General features: G+C 41.3%; 1 protein-coding gene across 1 annotated transcript in view; it reads left to right on the forward strand.

Annotated features, from left to right (window-relative positions):
• LOC112266722 (glutamate receptor ionotropic, kainate 4-like) overlaps window positions 1–22984 on the forward strand; it is a 393963-nt gene that overhangs the window by 95812 nt on the left and 275167 nt on the right. Inside the window, exon 2 of the mRNA XM_024444450.2 lies at window positions 12632–12792. The gene's annotated coding sequence lies outside the window, so the exon portion shown is untranslated. The remainder of the gene's footprint in view (window positions 1–12631; window positions 12793–22984) is intronic.

Below are 22984 nucleotides of genomic sequence, written 5' to 3' on the forward strand. Positions count from 1 at the left end.
AGAGGGAGAGGGCTGAAAGAGAGCAGAGAAATTTTGATAAATAGAGATAGAAATAGTGGACGAGAATGAGCCTAGAAAGAGAGAGAGAAATAGTGGACAAGAATGAGCATAGAGAGAGAGGCAGAGAAGAGAGAGAGGCAGAGAGGAGAGAGGCAGAGACTGAGGCAGCTGCTGGCAGGACCTGGCCAGGCTCTGCTGATTTAAGGACCCAGGCCACAGGAAGGGACTGCTCGACACGCCAGGCACGTCCCCTCAGCCACGGCTAGAGGAAGCACTACTGCCATTCAGCTCTGCAGACGCCTAAATGAGTCTGTTCTGTCCTGCAACGGGCCCTGGCAACGTTCCACTGCTTCTCTCTCTCTTTCTCTCCCTCTGTCTCTCCCTCTCACTCCCCAGATCACAAGATTTCCTTTTCTGTGGCACTTCATTCCAATTGCTTCCTGCCCCACCACTAAACTGTGATAAATTACTGTCCTTTTACTATAGAAAGCCCAATAACCCAATGTTCTTTTTTCTTCAAGACATTGTATGCTTCTTTTTCTATGTTCCCTACCCCACTCTATTCTCCTGATATCTCTCTCTATGAATGTTTTTTGTGCTTTATTGGTTTTTAACAGAATTGCTCTTACAAACCCTGAAAACTCAAACAATTGCTTTAGTTAAAGCTTTCATTTACTATCCAAATGGTTCAGAAACACACACATATGTAATCACATACAATGCATTTGGAAAGAATTCAGACCCCTTCGCTTTTTCACTTTTTGTTACGTTACAGCCTTATTCTAAAATTGATTTGTTTTTTTTCTCATCTATCTACACACAAAACCCCATAATGACAAAGCAAAAACACACTTTTAGAAATGTTGGCAAACTTGTAAAAAAAATTAACTTAAATATCACATTTGCATAAGTATTCAGACCCTTTTCTCAGTACTTTCTTGAAACATTTTTGGCAGTGATTAAAGCCTTGAGTTTTCTTGCGTATGATGCTACAAGCTTGGTATACCTGTATTTGGGGAGTTTCTCCCATTCTTCTCTGTAGATCCTCTTAAGCTCTGTGCTTAGTGTCGTTGTCCTGTTGGAAGGTGAACCTTTGCCCCAGTCTGAGGTCCTGAGTTCTCTGGAGCAGGTTTTCACCAGTGATCTCTGTACTTTGTTCTGTTCATCTTCCCCCCGATTCTGACTAGTCTCCCAGTCCCTGTCACTGAGAAATATCCCGACTACATCATACTGCCACCACCATAGGGATGGTGGCAGGTTTCCTCCAAATGTGCTACTTGGCATTCAGGCCAAAGTTTTAGGTGCCTTTTGGCAAACTCCAAACGAGCTGTCATGTGCCTTTTACTGAGTGGCTTCCATCTGGCCACTCTACCATAAAGGCCTGATTGGTGGAGTGCTGCAGAGATGGTTGTCCTTCTGGACAGTTCTCCCATCTCCACAGAGGAACTGTGGAGCTCTGTCAGAGTAACAATCGGGTTCTTGGTCATCTACCTGACCAAGGCCTTTCTCCCCCGATTGCTCAGTTTTGCCGGGCGGCCAGCTCTAGGAAGAGTGTTCGTGGTTCCAAACGTCTTCCATTTAAGAATGATGGAGGCCACTGTGTTCTTAGGGACCTTCAATGCTGCAGACATTTGTTGGTACAATTCCCCAGATCTGTGCCTCGACACAATCCTGCCTCGGAGCTCTACGGACAATTCCTTCGACCTCATGTCTTGGTTTTTGCTCTGACATGCACTGTCAACTGTGGGACCTTATAAAGACAGGTGTGGGCCTTTCCAAATCATGTCCAATCTATAGAATTTAACACAGGTGGACTCCAATCAAGTTGTAGAAACATGTCAAGGATGATCAATGGAAACAGGATGCACCTGAGCTCTTTTTCAAGTCTCACAGCAAAGGGTCTGAACACTTATGTAAATGTATGTACAGTACTTATGTCATTATGGGGTATTGTGTGTACAATGATGAGGAACATGTTATATTTAATCAATTTTAGAATAAGGCTTTAACGTAACAAAATGTGGAAAAAGTCAAAGGGTCTGAATACTTTCCGAACGCACTGCACACACACTCGCTATCACACAGACAAGCACACAAACACACACAAGTACACACCACTCCCTGATACATTACACTTCAATCAGTGTACCGTTTTTAATTTCACAACACCATGCGTACACGCTAAGGTAAACAACCAGAGACAGATATTCCCCTACTGAGTTGACAGATCCCCGAGTTAATAATAATAATCTCTGATCTCTTGGCTGTTGTGATGACAAAACGAGCCGACCTAACCATGCGTTGAAGTGGCCAACCCAGGTTCCTCCCTGTTACTTTGATCAGGCCAGATGTTGAAGAAAAATGTCTCCCTGTGAGTCTTGCTGTGCTGCTGTTCCCAAGCTAGGGACAGATATTAATTCCTCACATGTTCTGTTTGTTCTGTATGCCCTTATCTATTTGTCTGTGTATTCTGTGTCTGTGTGGGTCTGTGTCTATGTGAGTGTATTTGTTTGTGTATTATGTTTCTATGTTTGGGTCTGGTTATGCTTGGGGGGTTTTCAGATTGTCATACCTCCATACTGACATTGTGCCATCCTGTGATATTTGGTCATACCGGAACTGAACACAAGGGGCCCTGTTTTCAAACCTCACTTAGCCTCTGTAATCTGAAGATTAGCCATGCTGACAAGTACATGTGAAATCCCATATCGAAAATGTTACACAGTCTCTGACAAACTATTTGCAGGACAGACAAGTAAGTCAAAAATGCTACTCACAGTTTGCTGAACACACAAAACAAATATTAGATAGCAAGGCTCTTGATCCAGGAGGGGATTCTCTGCTGTTACCAAGAGAAGCTTGATTTTGCAAGAAGCTAACCTTTAGATAATTAGCTACTAATTTAGCACTGTAGAACATTTAGCACATTTTAGACAGTTAACTTAATAGTTATAAGATATCTAGCTGGCAAACATTTAGTTGTGAATTCCGTACTGTAACTAGATCACCTGGTGGGTGCTGCACAACAGTGAGTGACTCACAAGGCCATGGTCTCTCACCTTTGTGTGCTTGTAAACAAATAATGTGACTGGTGACTACCGGTAAGCTTCATAATGGGACTAGAAATAAACAAAGAATGCAGTTTGCTTTGTCTCCTATTGCACAAGTTAATTTACTTAAAAGTAGTTACAAATATTCAAATGTATAAAAAAAACTTCAAACAAATAGTTTCAACGGTATTGGCGCTTAGAAAAAACATCCTGTGGCTATTTCCAAATACCTTGCTATACAGTATACCGCCCAAGCCTAGTCTGTGTCTCTGTGAGTCTATTTGTCTGTTTATTCTGGGTCTATGTGTTGGTCTGTGTCTGTCTGTCTGTCCACGCCTGTGTGTTTGGTTGTGGTGTACATTATTTTATGAGATGGTAACTCATACAGTCACTAACTCCACTTAGGGAGTAAGTATAAGGGGTTGGGGGGGGTGAGTTGAATGCTAATGACTTTATCGGACCCCTGCAGCTTGGTTGGACTCAGAGTCTGTTTTCATCCCGTGCACTGCATTGAATAGGCCTCTTTGGGGTTACGGTTGAGATTGATAGGAAACTGTAGTCCTTCATGACTGGAGGGGTAGAACTATGGAGTCCAGCGGCAACGCGCCTTGCGGCCACCAGACCAGGTTGGCAGGCGGTCTCAGCGGTATCAAAGCCACTCGCAAAAAAAATGTACTTCATATCCTGAATACAAAGCGTTATGTTTGGGTCAAATCCAGCGCACCACATCATTGAGTACCACTCTTCATATTTAAAAAAATGGTGGTGGTGGCTGCATGGGTATGCTTGTCATCGGCAAGAACTAGGGAGTTTTTTTGACATAAAATTAAATGGAATAGAGCAAAGCACAGGCAAAATCTTAAGAAAACCTGGTTCAGTCAGCAGGACAATAGCCATGAACAATATGACCAATATATATTGTCCTGCGAATAACAGGGTTAATAACTGGTTTTATTTACAAATTAGTAACAATGTCTCACCCCATGTTCAAGAATGGCCTTATTCTCGCTCATTTTACGTTATTTGAAAACGAAATAATCTAAAAAAAATTTAGTTTTTAAACAAAGCGATTATTATAAGAATATTCAACAGGCTTTAATATAATTCTGAATGAAAACTAACAATTATAATAATCGCTTTGTTTAAAAACTAACATTTTTGAGATTATTTTGTTTTCAAATAACGTAAAATGAGCGAGAATAAGGCCATTCTTGAACATGGGGTGAGACATTGTTACTAATTTGTAAATAAAACCAGTTTGTTATTTTGAATTATTTATTTCTGTTTTTAGAGGGAGAGAAACCAAAAACCTACAATCATCTCATGGGTCGCCCAATCAAGGGCGGCACGGGTATTGAGCCAGTAACTGTTGCAACACAACAGGCGCTGTACAACATGACTGGTCGAGAGTGGCCTATTCTACTACAGTAAAACCAAAATAATCCTAACAAAATAAAATAATAAAAACCTTAGTGTAACAACAGTTTTAGTAAGTAATACTGAAGTCGTGCACAATTATCAGTTTCTATTTAGTTTTTTTGTCGCCCATTCGTTGTCAGTTAGAGACACAGTAGGACCCAAATGCATAATCAGTGCTCTAACTCCCCCTTGCTCTGGTCTGGAGCAATGAAGTGGTGACGCAGGGTACCGTACTAAACCACAAATGACCTCCAAGTCCTGCGGTGTAAGTGCGCAATTTTTAAAGGAGAAACCACTGTATAACACAAGGCCAAATATACACTGGAATATAAATACGCTGCTTTCCAAGACGTCATTGAATATTCCTGAGTGACCTACTTAGCTTTGACTTAAATCATCTTGAATATCTATGGCAAGACTTGAAAATGTCTGTCTAGGAAGGATCGACAACCAACTTGACGGCGCTTGAAGAATTTTGAAAGGAACAATATTGTACAATCTTGGTGTGCAAAGCTCTTCGAGATTTACCCAGAAAGAGACTCAGCTGTAATCACTGCCAAAGGTGATTCTAACATGTATTGACTCAGGGGTGTGAATACTTACAGTACCAGTCAACAGTTTGGAGAAACGTACTCATGGTTTTTCTTTATTATTACTATGTTCTACATTGTAGAATAATAGTGAAGACATCACAACTATGAAATAACACATATGGAATCATGTAGTAGCCAATAAAGTGTTAAACAAATCTAAATATATTTTATATTTGCGATTCTTCAAAGCCACCCTTTGCCTTGATGACACTGCCTTGACATTCTCTCAAACAGCATCACCTGGAATGCTTCTCCAACCGTCTTGAAGGAGTATGCTGAGCACTTGTTGGCTGCTTTTCCTTCACTCTGCGGTCCAACTCATCCCAAACTATCTCAATTGGTAAAAATAAAGAAAAACCCTATAATGAGTAGTTATGTGCTAACCTTTGACTGGTACTGTATGTAAATTAAATATTTCTGTATTTAATTTTCAATACATTTGCAAAGAAATCTAAAAATGTTTTTATATCAGGCCGTAACAACAAAATGTGAAATAAGTCAAGGTGTATGAATACTTTCTGAATTCACTGCATATTTGTACATAGAGAAATAAATAAAGAAAGAAAAATAAAGAAAAATGCTATTTTTATAGGAGCATTTTACTCTTCCGCTTGAAAAGACTTCTGGTTTTAATGCGAAGCCATTAAGGACCGAAGGCCTGCTGAAAATCCATCACCCCTGCACTGGCATGCAGTAAAAACAAATTTAATGAGCCTCCTTTAATTCCCCCTGTAAACACACACATTTAGGAATATTGAGGAGAGAGTAGACCTGTAATGGTCCTGGGAGGGGCTGGAGGCCAACTTTATCGTTGGCAACTATGGCAAAACAAAATATCTCCAACATTTCCAAAATTACATCAACCTCTATAGGCATTCCTTGTTAGCTTTGAACATGTTAAGTCCTGCATGTCAAAAATGTTTTAGCTGTCACAGCCTGTAATTTACCAGTCACTGACACCACTGTGTTGCTATTAATATGGATAAAACATTTTTTTGATCTGCTGTCATCAAGTCATCCTGGATATTCAGAAGTTCACTTGATAAAGGGCAAATAATGTCTAGTAAGTTGACAGTTTGTTTCACAGAATTCTTCATCGTTCCCCTGCGTGTCAACTGTGAGGAAACTGGGAGTGTCTGGAGGGTGTGATTTGGGTGGGAATTCTATGTTTTCTATTTCTTTGTTTTTGGCCAAGTGTGGTTCCCAATCAGAGGCAGCTGTCTATCGTTGTCTCTGATTGGGAATCATACTTTGGCAGCCCTTTTCCCACCTAATGTTGTGGGTAATTATTTATTTTCTTTGTGTGTTTGTGTGCGCCACGGTTGCGTCACGTTTGGTTTCTGTTTACCTGTTTTTTTTGGTGAAAGTTTTACTTTATTAAAAGATGTGGAATTACATGCACACTGCACCTTGGCTCATCTATGACAGGGAGTTTGAAGACAGTGAACGCAACAGGGAGTCTAGTCCTTTTTGTCATTGTGTTTTCTATGACCCTGTAGAGAGACAGCGAGAGAGAGAGAGAGGACATTTTTGTCTCGCTGACTAGTGGTAAAATATACTCTGGGGAGTCCGTGCTTCACTTGGTCCCAAGGGTCAATGTTATTTTGGTGGGAAAGACCTTGACTGTGCATAAGTCCGGTATGGTTCTTAAATGATTTGGATAGATGAGATTCACATGCACTATAATAGATAGTCTTAACATGACAGTGTAACTAACTTTCAGTCGGAGAATGATTTTTTAAAATCAGTTTACAGCGAGTCAATGAGCCTCGAGGCTGTGGTTTCTCTGTGCAGATGGTCCAAAATGCATGAACACAATTTTGCAAGGTCTCTTTTAATATAGCATTTGCAATGCACCAGTTATGTGTGTTTTAAAACATGCCCCGCAGCTACCCAGGCAATGATGCCTTCACGAAATTCATGAATAAACCAACTGCAGATATTTGTCAACGAACACAGCAGTCAATTTTATCTTATCAGTAATTGCTGATTTTCCCCCAAAACATAATTGCATGCATACGTCTTGGTGTATTGGCAGTGTGGAAACAAGTTTGATATTAATCTCTTCAAACACCCCAAATGTTAGTTTGATTTAATCTCTTCAAACAACCCAAATGTTAACGACCTAATCAAATTAGTATTATTATTATTTAAGTTTGCTTGCATCTAATCAAAAGGAAAGTTTGCTGAACCATTTGTTCACGATGAAAGAGGTTTATGGCTTAGCCGGTTAATGTTTTCTTTAAAATGAGGTGAGAAGTTAAAGGGACAATACAGTCCAAAATCAGATGTTTTCAGACCTCAAAAGTGTTCTAATGTCATGATGTGTTCACAACCCAGGTCGTCTGTTTTTATATCCAGCTTTATGCCACAATGTAAAATGTATGTCAAACGTAAACCCCATGTGATGTTATGGTGCTTATATTTTCCATTAATTGGGGTTAACGCATGTAGACATGTATCTACACATCCAATGACGTGGGATGTGGACTCATATTGACATTACACTGCTTTGGAGGTCTGGAAACATCAAACAAACTTAGATTTCAGAGGGCCATGTCCCTTTAAACCCCAAATGCCAACCCCAGTCAGATTACTGTTTTGCCTATAATTTGTGCTGTACTCAGACACCCTTTTGTCACATAGAGTTGCAATTTGGAGAAGTTTAACCTCTTTAATGTACTGCACTCAGCCAGTCCTGATGCTTTTAGCCTGTACATCTACAGCCCTTTGTGTCATTATTTCACCCAACAATTAATCTCATACTTCCCTTTCTTTATGTTTTGTCACACTATGCTTTGAGCCACTGGCAGGCTAAGTATAATCCATTTTTTGCTGTGGTAGATTTAGTAATACTGTACTTGGCTTACTAAGCAGGGATAGAGCTCAAAGCATGCTGTACAGTAAACTTTTCAACAGTATGGGTGAGTGAGCCACAGATAAAAGACTGAAGTTGTCCTTTGAGATGAGTGATACAAGGCCGAATGGTGTCAGTAGCTGTTGGGCCAAAAAACACAAAGTTAAACTATCTCTGTAGCTCCCTTACCAAAAAAATGACTTCTTACAAACAGTTGTGGCAAATCTTTGGCCCATTTGCCATATATTTACGGCAAGCTCATATTTTCACATGCAAATTGGTTTTGCGGCAAACTGTTGTGGCCAATTTGCAACTTGTAAATATCTGGCAAACAATTAGGGGAATTTTGTGGCGAACATTCTACTGTTTGCGGCAAACTTTCTTCGAACTCAGTATGAATATGCAAATTAGATCAGGTTTTTGGTTACTGTGTGTTAACACCATTGAAATGCTGTATCTGCATAAACCAAATCACATAACTTTAAATGAACGTGCATCTCACAGAGAAAACTAAATGTAGTAAATACACTAAACATGTATTCAATGCCTTAACAGATAAAAATGAAAACTAAATCAAACCCTATTGCCTTTTTGAGTGATAACGGCCCTGTGGAAGTCCTTTGTTCAAAGCTTGTTGAATGCATGCATACTGAAAACAATCACTGAAAACATGTTATATTTTGTCATCTTAAAAGGTAGACTTAGCAGCTGATGGGAGGGTTTGTCTTTGGACAAATGGGGTCAGCTGTTACAAAGTTGCCTTGAGGTTGCTTGCTTCTCACTGATACTGATATTCTATATATTTTTCTGCAAGGAAACAATATTTCTGCCTTGTATAAATGCTATATAAACAAACCATGTAGCTAGCATCAACTGGGACTTACTAAATCAACCCTTAAATCTGATCCTAGATTTGAATTAATTTAGCAAAAATATGATAGCTAATGTTAGCGCTAGCCAGTCAGTGGTGCTGACAGATTTGAAACTGGTATCAACAAAATGTGTTTCACTCGACATAAAACATGACATTGCTAACTAGGCATCAATTAGCTAACACAATTTAAATGTTTATTAGGAAGTTGAATTCATAAGTTTAATTAATTAATTAGTTCCAAGACCATGTTACTGGTCTTCTGGTGAACTTATGTGTTCACCAGAAATGACTTCTGGTAAACTGTTTGCCACTAGTGGAGAATAAATATTGTTGCTTCAGGTTTACTGCAGATTCACCACTAGTGACAAACATTTGCAAACATCTGGCAACATTTTGTGGCAAACTATATAGTTTGCAGCAAATCTGCCACAAACTTGAGGGAAGTTTGCCACAACAAACTCCCTTTTGTAAGGGCTATCTCAATGTTTCACAGTCTATGAAGACCAGAGGGAAGTTTTATCACCAATATATAATTTCCTCTGAGACTTTGGATCTGTCAGGACAAGTACATTTTGCACTTGCAAAAGTTCTCCCTATTTTTACTTACATATCCTCGAACCGTATTAAATCTGTTCAAATATTCATTTGGATCTATCTCCTCCATGCTTACTGTACATAGTCTCTTGATAGATACCTTAAATCTCTTAACAAGACATATTGGACAACTTTTAGCCCGAACAAAAACATTTTGAAAACCACAAACTTTCTGGGGTTTTTCTCCACTATCCAACCCCAGTAGAATTGAAAACACCTCAGGTTAGGATACTCTGTCTTAAACGATACCAGTCAAATGGCGCGCCTTCTTTGACTTGTGTTTAGGATCTGGATACATGCCAAGGCTATTGAAGTAACAGTGTTTGATGTATTCTTTGGCCCTTTGATTATGTTTCATTGGCTTAGACCAGGGCTCTCCAACCCTGTTCCTGGAGAGCTACCGTCCTGTATTTTTTTTTCTTGCTCCAACCTTAATCACCTGATTCTAATAATTAGCTGGTTGATAAGCTTAATCAGGTTAGTTACAATGGGGTTGAAGCAAAAACTACAGGAGGGTAGCTCTCCAGGAACAGGGTTTGAGATTCCTGGCTCAAACTATGTAATATTCATCTGTTTGACATGTTTCTTATAGTCCTATTGAAGGCCTACTGTGCACGCTTTCCTTCTGATCATGCTTCGATGTTTGTAATGGTATAGGGTAATCAGTAAACCAAAGAGTGTAATTTAACAGTAGAGGATGCATGAAGGAATAAGTCACAGATGCTGTGTCGAGCATTTTTTTGTCACAGTTCTAAGTGATCAGTTTGCCCTCTAAGGAATTTGAATATTTCTCCTCCGAGAAAGATGCGCTATTAAAATGCAATGACATTTGATTCATGTTTGTCTTGTAAATTACATTTACCTTCTCATTTACCATGAAACGATTTGCAATATTGTGGCGTAGTCTTCTTTATGATGCTGATCAGTTTCAAAGATCCAGGATATGCACAGAGGCTAGTGCTGAGCAATCAACCGAAATGTTGTTTCTGACATCGGATCAATTACTTGAATTCCATTTAGTTTAAAAAAAAGAGCTCAATGAGCCATTTCTCTAGAGAGAAATCCTATCAAGCACAAGAATGAACTGTGGGACACTGTAGGGAGTTGTAGTTTTTAATAGGCAAATATTCTACCTAGTTCAGTGGTAGAAATGTGGTAATTAACTACGATGACCAGAATACATTGCGCATGTTCTTCCCGGCACCACACCCAGACGACACGAGAGAGGAATGTACACAACACAGCAATGAGAGGGATATAGACAGTTCTGGAGGTATACAGTGTATTCGGACCCCTTCCCTTTTTCCACATTTTGTTACGTTACAAACTTATTTCAAAATGGATTAAAAAAAAATTAAATCCTCATCATTCTACACACAATAACCTATAATTACAAATCCAAAACAGGTTTTTAGAATTATTATTAATAGTTTTTTGGTACTTTTACCGCTTTTTCTCCCCAATTTCGTGATTTCCAACTGGCAGTTACAGTCTTGTGCCGTCGCTGCAACTCCCCTACTGTAACGCTCAATGAGTGGATGGGTGTGGAGTCAGGCGCAGAGAGCAAAGGATGCGGGAAAAAACACGCTTTTAATGTCCAAAAATTCACAGGAACAAAATAATATACCCAACACAGGTGTAACTATAAAACAAAATAGTACTCTATTGTGAAATACTAGGACAGTGAGAAAACCCAACAAAACACTAACACCTCTCACAAATACAGAAGAACAAGCCCGCACAAACAGAAGCGGGCTAAACGAACTTAAATAACCCCACCCTAACAACCAAACAATGAACAGGTGAAACCAATTAGACAAAACCAAACGAACACAGAACAAAGGATCGGTGGCAGCTAGTAGACCGGCGACGACGACCCCCGAGCGCCACCTGAACAAGAAGGGGAGCCACCTTCGGTAATATTCATGACAGTACTCCCCCTGATGCGCAGCTCCAGCGCGCCGGTTCTGCAGAGAAGAATGGGAGAAACTCCCCAAATACAGGTGTGCCATGCTTGTAGCGCCATACTCCATAAGACACGAGTCTGTAATTGCTGTCAAAGGTTCTTCAACAAAGTACTGAGTAAAGGGTCTGAAAACGAATGTAAATGTTTTTGCTTTTGTCAGTATGGGGTATTGTGGTTACATTGATGGGGGAAAAACAATCTGAATACTTTCGGAATGCACTGTAGCTCTATTACCCAATTGTTGGTTGTAGAAGTCTTGAAAGTATGCCTTATATACTTTGAAGAACTACTAAAATAGTGATTTTGTCAGAAGCCTTGCAGCATTTGCAGTGGTGGCAACCAATAATCAGGGGCTACTCTTTTCACTAGCCAAGGGGAGCACATAAATAATGTGAGATGGTTGTCTGGATGTCTGGCTGCTACTACCTGAGCAGAGATGAGATGTTGACTAAGAAATGAAGTAAAAGTCCTAATTAAAAAAAAGTTATACACAACTGAAAGTAAAGTAATGTGAATAAATGATGGTTAATAAGTGATATGCAGTAATGAGCAGTCACTACCATCATGGGTCTCTCATTAAAGATGAAGCATGTAACTTTATGGGCGACCCGACCATTCTCATTGAAGGCAAGTCCAAGAAGCAGTAGACAGGTTCTATGTGTGCTATTTCTATGCTTTCTGTTTTTGAAGTAAAGCTGACAATATATTTCACAGCGGTTTAGATGGTACAGTGATTCTGTACTCCATGCATTGCTTGTTTTGTCACAAACTGAAATGAAGATAACTTTTCCATTTTATTTTTTTAACATATTTTTGCATATTGCACTTTTAACTGCTTTATTCTGTGTTGTTAGAGACAATGGATTTTTGTTTTCAATGTTTTGGCAATTGACTGAATTTCAACTAAAAAGCTCTAATATAATGAAGGTCATATTTCATAATGCATTTAATGTTTAAAAAAAAGGATGTTATTTATCCTGCATGGTTTATTTGGTCTGGCATAGGTGTAATCTGGCATAGGTGTAATCTGGCATAGGTGTAATCTGGCATAGGTGTAATCTGGCATAGCCTATTCTAGACCCATGTGAAACAGTGAAAAATCCTAAATACACAGTATTTAATACTTTCTTAATAGTGTCTAATTCTGTATTATGAGGACATTACATCATGAGGCCTTTTCATGCAGTTGATATTGTGACATGGCAGACTACCACTTCTAAAGTGATGTTTAGTTATCACCGGACTGTTTATCCCTGGGTTGTCCCCTGTGTCTTGCAGCGTGTCAGCAGCAGTGTGACCCAGCATCCTGCAGAGTGGTGAGGGTGGTGTTTGGGATGCGGAGAGCCGTATAGGAGCTGAGTGGGCACCTCACCTCAACGCCGTCTGCTTCCTGTGCCGCTTCAAGATGGATTAGAGACTAACGCCTCCGGAGATCAAAGGTACGTTATGTAACGTAATCAGCCGCTGCTCCACTGCTCTCCTCAATAAGGCTTTGGCCCGGGAGTAGAGGAGTATAGAGGAGCAACAGAGGGAGTGTGAAGTCCCGCTGTTGTTTGTCTGGTGTAGTACAGTGGGCTACATTGTGGTCGGCCATTACTCCCCATTGAACATGTATGAATGTGCCAGTTGGGGCTGAGAGAAAGAGCCAGGTTGCTTTAATGCTGTAAATTGTGCTGCAGACATCACACTTTTCAAGGATGGGGAATTAAGAAAGACAGGACTGCAGACAGGACCTTACCTGGTCACAGGAAACCCTTTGAAGATTTTTTAGGAAGACGGAGCTCTCTTGTTCACTGACTTGCAAGCAAGCTGCATGGGAGGGATGGGAGGACTAATATACTGCAGCACCACCTCTGAAGTGCTGGAGGGAAGGAAATTATTTGTTTTCCGTGAAGCACAGTTGTTACAGTTTAAACATGGGTGAGATGTACTGTACTATCAGTATTCGCTGGAGATTGTCACGCCCTGACCTTAGAGAGCCTTTTTATGTCTCTATTTGGTTTGGTCAGGGTGTGATTTGGGGTGGGCTTTCTCTGTTTTTGTTTTCTATGATTTTGTATTTCTATGTTTTGGCCTGGGTATGGTTCTCAATCAGGGACAGCGGTCTATCGTTGTCTCTGATTGGGAACCATACTTAGGTAGCCCTTTTCCCTCCTTTCAGTGTGGGAAGTTAACGTTGTTTGTGGCACATAGCGCTTAAGCGGCACTGTTATTGTGGATTGTTTGGTCCTATTCATTCGACGGCCGTGACAGAGATATTCTCCCTCTTGACTTTTCCACTTTGTTTTCTTCTGTCGGAATCTTCCTGCATGTGTTTGTTGCTGTAGTATAGCGCCAAAACAAGCCATTACCCTTTTCACACTATTGTGCAGAGCTAAAACCAAACGGTGCTGCCTCGCATATCTTATTTGTACATTCTTCTTTTCAGCATGATTCCAGCCAATGTGGGCAGCAGGTAGCCTAGCGGTTAAGAGCGTTGGGCCAGTAACTGAAAGTTTGCTGGTTCCATTCCCCGAGCTGACAAGGTGAAAAATATGTCAATGTGCCCTTGAGCAAGTCACTTAACCTGAATTGCTACTGTATGTTGCTCTGGATAAGAGTGTCTGGTAAACATGTAAATGTCACCAGCTCTGTATAGCTTGGCTTGGACTGGCTCAGTAGTGTGAAAAGCCCTTATGAGTCTGAAGAAACAGATCCAAAATTGCCTCAGTTAAGTTTTTTTTGTTGAGAAAGGGACTTTGTCCAAAATCACATATGGTGCTGAGTGTAGCAGGAGATCAGGATTTTATGCAAAGGCATTTTTATTCACAGGAAAATAATATGATGCAGCCGGCAGATCATACAGAGGCTGTCTCCATTATCCACTTGCTGTTCTGGGCCAGGGAAAAACAACCACATTCAAAGGAAGCTTAGATTGACACAAAGAGGATCTGAATTTCCCCAAACCTGCAGATACTATATCTTCCAGATGGCAAACAATGGTTATGTGGAGTCAATCACAGTGAAAGGGGTTAAGTATTTTAGAGCTGCCTTCCTCACCTGTGAACTTTTCACCCAGCATGCATTGTCTGGTATATCTTGTGTTATGTACTTTTTCCTCATACACACAGATGCAGATGTGCACACAGACGTACACACACGCTCACTTGCCTTGAAGAAAATATGGCAAGTGAGCGTGGAACAAACTGCTTACTGTATTTGTGGATGAAATTTCAATACAAATTAATGCACTGCATGACAGCCTTTTCATATATTTTTTTTAAGTAGCCCCAGTCCTCCCACATACTGCATTGGTATGGTCTGAATACAAATGTAAGAATACACAGTCTGCTCAGAAAGCATGGCATCGCTCTGAAGTACTGGCCCTGTGAAATCCACTGGGAACTGAATTTGACTTAGCCGACTTTGGCCCAGATATTTTTCAATTTCATAGCATACTGTATGCATTCTTGCATGAGGTGCACGTATATCACTCTGCTGCAGATCCTGCAAAAATATCCCTCCACTGTACATAAACCTCTGCTTTTATATCGGATCCTAAATCACCAGAGTGAATTTATTTTTTACTCAAGCGTGTTTATCATCTTCATTAAAATGGCCATACTTCATACTGTTTACCATTCAACTTTGTTTACCATGACTTGCCTAGTTAAATATAGGTTCAATAAAATCAAATACAAAATCATTTTAACCGCTCTCAGCGATGCTCCAGTAACAGCATTGTGGTGCTCCATCCTCAAACTATTCCTGTGTGAGCCGTGCAGCAAACAGAGCCTGGTGGAGTTGAATCTCTCCAGCCTGTCCTGCAGTGTGTGTGTTCACTGAACTCATCAGGTCCAGTCTGCCGCTGGGGTCTCCTGCCTTTATCCATGCACCTGAGAGTTGGAGATAAGCGACACTGATTTTTGTCTGCTGCTATGTAACAGATTATTTTGTGAGACGGGCATCAATGACACAGGAATCACTGGAGGGGATGTCTAGGCTGGCCAGAGAGAGCACTGTGAGTGTTGTTTGAGAGAAACTTATTATCTCAGAATACCATTTGAATGAGAAACAGCGGACGTGAATGTGTGTGTGTGCGTGCATGAGTGTGTGTGTGTGGTGTCCTCCCAGAATGGCTACATGGTCATCATTCCAGTTGTGCCCCTGTCGAGGCTTGGATTAATGCATAAGGTCATTGACTTGTGGGTAAGGCTGTGTAATCAGCAGCTTTTACTGCTGCTATAAACCGTTTTCACTGTTTTTTTGGTCACAGAGTGCAAGTTCTCTCACTTCATCAAGAGAGCGAGTGGGAAAGGGCACGGGAGAGAGAGTCATGCGGACTGAGTGCGTGTCACTGATTCGCTTCCACCCATCATGCCATTTCCCTAAATTTCACTGTCAGTTTTCTTATCAGGCAAAGATCATATTTTCAGACAGATGCTCAGCTTGTGCTTATTCGTGGTTGTGCTGAGTTTTCTGTTGTCCTTCCAGGCGATCGTCCTATTGCCCATTGAAATTCAGTTTTATTCACTTATGTTTGATCAGTGCTGTTTAAATAGCTGTCTCAATATTTGTGGGCCCAATTGTGAAGATGCCTGGCTGTTTGGCTTCATCAGTGGAATTGAAAGTGTTCCTGTTTCCCCATGTAGTAGACGGGTCCTCTCACACTCTGACAAGTCTAGCGGAAAATGAAATTAGGAGAGTAGTAGCAGTTTGAGACATGACTCCCAGCTATCCAAGTTCTGCCTGTGTTGTACATTAAATATACAGTACAGGCAAGTACTGTATAGGGGAATTCAGAATCAAGGTGATTGGTATGCGATGACCGTACGCGTACGCACTGAAACGTACGACTCATCAACTTTTGCGAATTCAAGAGATGTTGACCTTGAGTAACTCGTTAGAAAACCACTTAAATTATATGACCTGTTGTTACTGTTGTGCTGTTGCTGTCTCTCATATATACACCATGTAATTCACAAGAGTACACCCTCTGCAATGTGTACTCCTATATACACCATGTAATTCATAAGAGTATGCCCTCTGCACTGTGTACTCCTATATACCCCATGTAATTCACAAGAGTATGCCCTCTGCAATGTGAAGTAAACAAAACCTTTGCGAATTACATGATGTATATATGAGTACACATTGCAGAGGGTGTACTCTTGTGAATTACATGGTGTATATATGAGTACAATTTGTAATGCTAACAACAGGTCCCACTACTCTAGGCTTTACAGAGCATAACACTCTCACTTCCAGCCATAACATAATGTATCATGGCCAGCTCCGTAGGATGTCTTGTGTAATGAGACCTGTAAAAGCTCATATGGGGAGAGAGCTTCTTCAAGGCCTCGATGTGCTCTTTTCACTACCTTTTCCAGTCTCAAACGAGCCTGCAAGCATTCCTAGCCATTCGACTGCTTTCAACAACTTCAACCTATGTCATTCACATGGTTTGATTTTACTTTTCACCTTTAGCTCCTAAAGGTGCTGATTAATTCAAAGGATGCCCACATACTTGAGTACAGCTGTGGGGCTTTCACAAGCCAGAATTTCTTATTGCCTAACTTTCGAGACGTCAATGTACAGCAACATTTTTAGATGTCATTGCAGAACACCCACCATATGCATATACACACACACTTAGCTGTGGGGCTATAATCAATATAGCAGTAGAACAAATATCACAATTTCAGAATAGAACTTCAAATAAAATAAATCATTGTAGACTACAGCAGAACACACATATGAGAATATATAGGCCTCCTGCCTATTTGATAATATAAAGCACATTCAGGTTAACTTCACAGTACAGGAACAAGTTTGTAAAGGGAAAAAAACCCTACCCTAGTTTTCAAAATCTCCCAGAATGACTCTTCCCATGTCAAGTCCATTTAACTCCTGACAGTCAATTTCTTGCTCAAAGCTATAAGCGTGCCTGTTGCTGTGAGGTTAAGCCTCCTTCCAAGGCTGTTCGGAAAGACTCTGGCTGTAGTGTCTATTTTTTTTGTATTTTGAGTGTTAGCTATAATCTGGGTGTCCTCTTTATCCTTGTGTACAATGCTTGCTGCCACCAAATGTGCCTTGGTTCGGGCCTGTTAAAAAACATTTCTTTCTGAGGGCTCTTTGTTGGTGTTTTTAACGTTGGAGGCAGAACTGTTCATGTACATTCCGCCCACTCTTTTGCTAGTTTAATCCCTCCAGTCGTTTCTAGACCCAAACTCCTTACCTTTTTGCATGTTGTACAGCCCAGCATTGAATTCTGCATGACAAGCCAGGGGTTATTCACTGAGTCTTGACTCGCTAGTAACCCTACTAGCTCGTGTAGGTGCCGCTGGAAAGAGTCTGACTCGCTAGTAAGGCGGTGGTGATTTTTGGACTTGATAAAGGTAATCAAACTCTATTGCCTTTTCTTATCCATTTTTTTAAAATCTGGCTTCCCCACAGTTTAAAATTCAGCAAGGAGACGACTAGGCTACGTGACGTGTTTACGTTGGGACCTCTTCACTAGCCGACCACCACTACCAAGACCTGTGTCAAGATCAGTTACTAACCCCACCGGCCCTCCTCATGACCTCTATGTGCAAATAAGAGAGCAGGTCGCAAATCAGTAGGATAGGATGATTTACACAGAAGGATCACTGTGCTTTTACGTGATGGTCTTTCTGGCGGGTGGGAGAAATAACGAGGTGGCAACTTGATTTAACACTGATCGTGTTTATTAGAATGTTTACAGTTGCAAACAGTGAAACAATGAATAAATCATGCTGTGAGAGGTACTGGATCCGGGCAAATAGGTGCCGGAACGAACTAGTCAAATCTGAGAGGTGCCAGATCCGCTTCAATTTAAGCACTGGCAACAGGCCACTCTGTATCAGGCTTAACCTGTTCTAGCTGAACGGACACAGGTAGAGGGCAAGACTGCACAGCCCCCCCTTGAGAAACCAAATCAAATCTCTCTAACAGGAGCTCAAACAGGTACATATCAGCACTTGACCCCTCTCAGGACCATACAATTACCCAATTGGCAATTACAACCAATAAAATGGTTCTACAATATAAAAAGCAATTCCTACATCCATTTTTACATTGATACATTTGTCTCAACCAGACTTAATGATTATTAGCCTAAGGGTGTTTTATCACCATTCATACGTGGAACAATCATTATCTCTTATTCAACTCCAAAGCGTGGTGAGTAAGCCGCGTGCACATCCAGAATGACAGAAGCATTGGACACGGTGCGTTTAAGAAAAAAAAACAAGAAAATAACCTTTGAATAATGACACCAGTGTTCTTCAGGTCGGAGCTCTAGAAAGATACCCTAGTTTCCAACTTGGATGACCGTTCAAAAGATTCTTTCCCCCAGACGGAGCTCGAGTTCCAAGTTGTGGTTGAAAGCACTGAAGTCAGAAGTCTGAGATTTACCAGTTCGCAGTTGTTCTGAACGTGACAACAGACACATGGAACTCCGACCTAACCCGGAAATATTATACAAATGATACATTGAATGAAATAAACAGAACTCCCCCTCATAACTCTTGCGAATGTTCATGTGCACAATAAACATCATGCCCACTCAGAGGGTAAGAAATGGTCAATTAAAATGTATCGTATCAAACACGAAACAGAAATGTCTAAGTGTTGCAATAAACGGTACAGGATGAAATGATGAAACACTAGCAGTTATTCTAGGAGTAGATGGAATATAGATTTTCCCACAGGAGGTTGGTGGCATCTTAATTGGGGAGGATAGGCTCGTGGGAATGGCTGGAGTGGAATCGGTGGAACGGTATCAAATACAGCAAACGCATAGTTTCCATTCAATTTACTCCCTTCCTGACATTATCATGAGCCGTCCTCCCCTCAGCAGCCTCCACTGGATTTGCCACGTTATACATTTACCCATGTGAACAGCAACAGCAAACATTTAACCCACCTGTGTTCAGTGACAGTTTGCTGGTCCAATCGAGTGTGCTTTTCACTAGCCAGTCTGTTGCAAGAGGGATTCTGCGGCTACTGTCTCCAGCTGTGTGAAGAGGAATCCACAGAGACTCTGTGTCACAAAGTGAGTGACAAAACGTTACGAATGCCGGCCAGCTCATTTCAAGTCATAAGTTGAGTCCAGAGGCTCCTTGCCCAAGTCAGGTCACAAGATATTTTATATCAAGTCAAGTCTCAAGTCATAACATTTGTGACTCAAATCCAAGTCATGTGACTAGAGTCCACAACTTTGCTCGGTTGCCATTTTAATATTTATGAGCCTGCACTGCAGTTCCTTCTATTTCAATAAGGCTGTAAGTACAAAAGATGTAGTATTGTGTATTCATTTTTTACAATTGTCTCGGCCGCATGTTGACCCGGTGCCATGTGCTGCATCTCTGTAGATGTGCTTGTTGCTGTAAATGAGTCTTCCAGCAACTTGTGTTTACGTTTGCTTTGAGAGTGAGAGAGAAGGGAGAGAGACGAAATGAACCATCTCGAGATGCGTAAAGAGAGAAGGGATGGGATGGGGTTGGGAGGGAGGGAGGGATGGATTAAGAAAGACAAAGACGGAGAGAGACAAATGGAGGGGCAGAATGAGACCATGCCATTCTTACTGATCTAGTCAGGCTACAGAGTGGAGGGAAGAGGCCTGTCGGGCCCAGGCTACAGTAGCATCTGGTTCCAGTGGAGTGTGGTGAAGGGTGGCTTTGCTAGAGCTTGGTAAACACCATTTAGGATGGAGGAGGGGGGAACATCAGTAAAAAGACAATGTCCTCTTGCCTGATTGATATAACCACTTTGTTCTGTATTTCTATTATTGCAGTCTGATGAGATGTGGGCTGTGGAGGGTGTGAAGGAGAGGAGGGCAAGGGGGGTTTTGTGCCCATATCTATGCTTTGTCTTTTTCTGTGTAACATTTAAGTGAGCAAGCAGTTCCCAGATAGCAAAATTATTATGGCCTAAATCCAGCCCACCGATACCAGGCAATGTGACCAGATCTGGCCCACAGTCGTCTGCTATCTGGGCTGTAGCCTAGCTACCAGTCAGAGCCTCAAGATTAACAGAGCAAGGTTTTGTATAGGTCAACACTGTGACATTTTACACAGCTTTCCTTTCTCCATTGTGCCTTTAAGCCTGCACCGAGGCATGAACATTTCTCCCACTGGCAGACAGTGTATTGTGGAGCTGTGGAATGGGTGAAGACAATTTGCTCTGAATAACCCTGTGTATGGGCCCCGACAGAGTGACAGCTCCTTATCACTGCTACTGCCGACTAATCAAAGTTGAAACAGGGTCAGGCTGAATTTAAGAGCAGCTAATTAAAATGTCCGGGTTACACGCGAAGCGGCGCTTCGTTTATCTTCTCATGCAGAGTCGGATGGAGATATGGGCCGCGTAATATAAGGGGGTCTGAGTATTACTTCCAAGTTCAACAGCATCAGATAGCAGGAACATTCCAATGTCTTCATGGGGGGGGGGGACTATTCTACTATTCTAGACTATTCCCATGTTTCTGTACATCTGCCATTCCGGTGTGCTGTGCCAAGGCCTTTTCCAAAATGCCGTTTTCACAGGCTGCTTGAGAGGAGCTGGTGTTGATGGAAAGGCAGCAGTGGGGTGTGAAAAAGGTCACCCTTACTCGATCTGCCTGGCTGTCCCCTTGGCTATAGTACTCTCCTCTCGGGGGAAAGCCATTTTACACTCAGTGACACTTCCCAAAATAAGCACATGCTATTGACGAATGATGGATGCTGAGCCATGAAAAAAGGATAATCAAGTGCCTTGAGATCTTATCTCCATTGTCATCTGCTGTGCTTGCAGAACAAGACAATCTCAATTGTTGAAAACACAACGAGCCCAGTACTCTAGATGTGCATGAGCACTTTCTGTAAATCCATCAATGGATAGTTCACCATTTCTGAGAGCGTTTTTTTCAACCCCAGTGGAATGTTTTTTTGATATGTAAAAATTGCTCAACCCTTTTAATCTTTGATTGGGGCACGTAATATAGAATTGTAAATCAGAGTATATGGAGAGCTTTGTCTAGATTTAAAAAAATATATATATATTTTACCTTTTATTTAACTAGGCAAGTCAGTTAAGAACAAATTCTTATTTTCAATGATGGCCTAGGAACACTGCAGGTAAACTTGCTTATTGAAATGCAGCCATGTTTCAGCCATGGTAGAGGATTTACCTCAGAGAGAAAAGGCTTAGATTGACGAAGGAAATATCTATGGCCCAGATAAGAAGCATCAGCATCCGGCCTCTCAACATCAGCATCCAAGACAAGTCATTCCCTCTCAACCCAAATGACCCATGACTTTCTCACGAAAATCATTTGATGCTTCCCCCGCTTTTAGTGAGCAAAAAATTAGCTTCAGAAGCTCTTGAACTTAAAATCTCAACCTATTGACCCAAAGTGTTGATTACCCTGGTAACCTGTCTCTTATCTCTCTAAGACCCTGTTTAAAACAGATTAAGGGAGCCTATTATCTGGAAATCTTTAGATTGTGCATAAAATGCTCAGCATGTTTTAGTATTCCTTATCTTAATAACAAGCATAGCGAGGGGAGTTTGGAAGCAGCAAAGCTGATCACGGAATGGCTCATTTTCTTTGTGTGGCCCACCTGTAATTTCTCACCAGCGGCCGGTGAGAAGCATTAATCTGGGCTGGGTTGGTCGCCTCCTGGCTTGGCCATGATCCTGAGAGGGGTGGATCTGGGGGAGGTGAGCAACAGCAGGTGTAATATCTCAAACCGGACAGGCCATGAAGTCTGGAGATAGTAGTATTCCTCCTCCACACAGCCACAGAATAACGGCACCACGAATTAGTTTACTGCGGGCCATGAATTTACTGCCCTCCCTGCCAGTCGGTTGGCCCACTTAGTATGCGTCTCCAGCCCCACACCGTTTTCAGAAACAGGCCTTCCGAAAAAGGCTGCTCTGAGGGCAGTCTCTGCTCAGGGTTTGATGTATAGCCTTCCATAAAGCACTTTCTGGCGCTCATCGTTTTTGTTTCACGTTTTAAGCACACTATTAGACCTTTTCTTCTCTCAACTCTCAGCCTACAACAACCACCTTATATTTTAGTAGCTAATGAGTAGCGATGAGCCCCATTCGTTTGGATTGTAAAAAAGTGTGAATTTATCAACTCCAATCTTTTATCCGTATCGGCATAAATCAACATAAATCTTGAAATGTGTCTTGTCCGCATTGGACTCTACATCGGATAGTTGATAAGAGATTAATAGACGTTGATACGGCGGTCTTTCTATGACCTCAACTGTATCATCTTTTGTGATGATTGAGAATAACAAAGTTAACAGCACACTAGCTACCGAAACGAAATTGTACATTCACCATTTACGTTTCAGAAATAAGATATTACAAAGAGGTTGGGTTCCGAGTGAACTAATAAACGTACGTGCTCTTTGAGGACATCCAATTTGCCATCTGCCACTGGTGGTATGTTTCCCCCGTCGTACTCCGTACCAAGAGTGATCACTTCCCTATGACTTCTGTAGAGGTTTTTGCTTGCATCTTCAAATTGAATTAATCAATCTAATAGGGTGTGTGGTGACACCACAATCAGATCAGAGCACTGGCAACAGGCTCTGCAAATAGCGAATCTAATTGTCTTGTGCAGAATAGTTC

The sequence above is a fragment of the Oncorhynchus tshawytscha genome, linkage group LG14 (assembly GCF_018296145.1).
Source record: "Oncorhynchus tshawytscha isolate Ot180627B linkage group LG14, Otsh_v2.0, whole genome shotgun sequence".
Classification (NCBI taxonomy): Eukaryota; Metazoa; Chordata; class Actinopteri; order Salmoniformes; family Salmonidae; genus Oncorhynchus; species Oncorhynchus tshawytscha.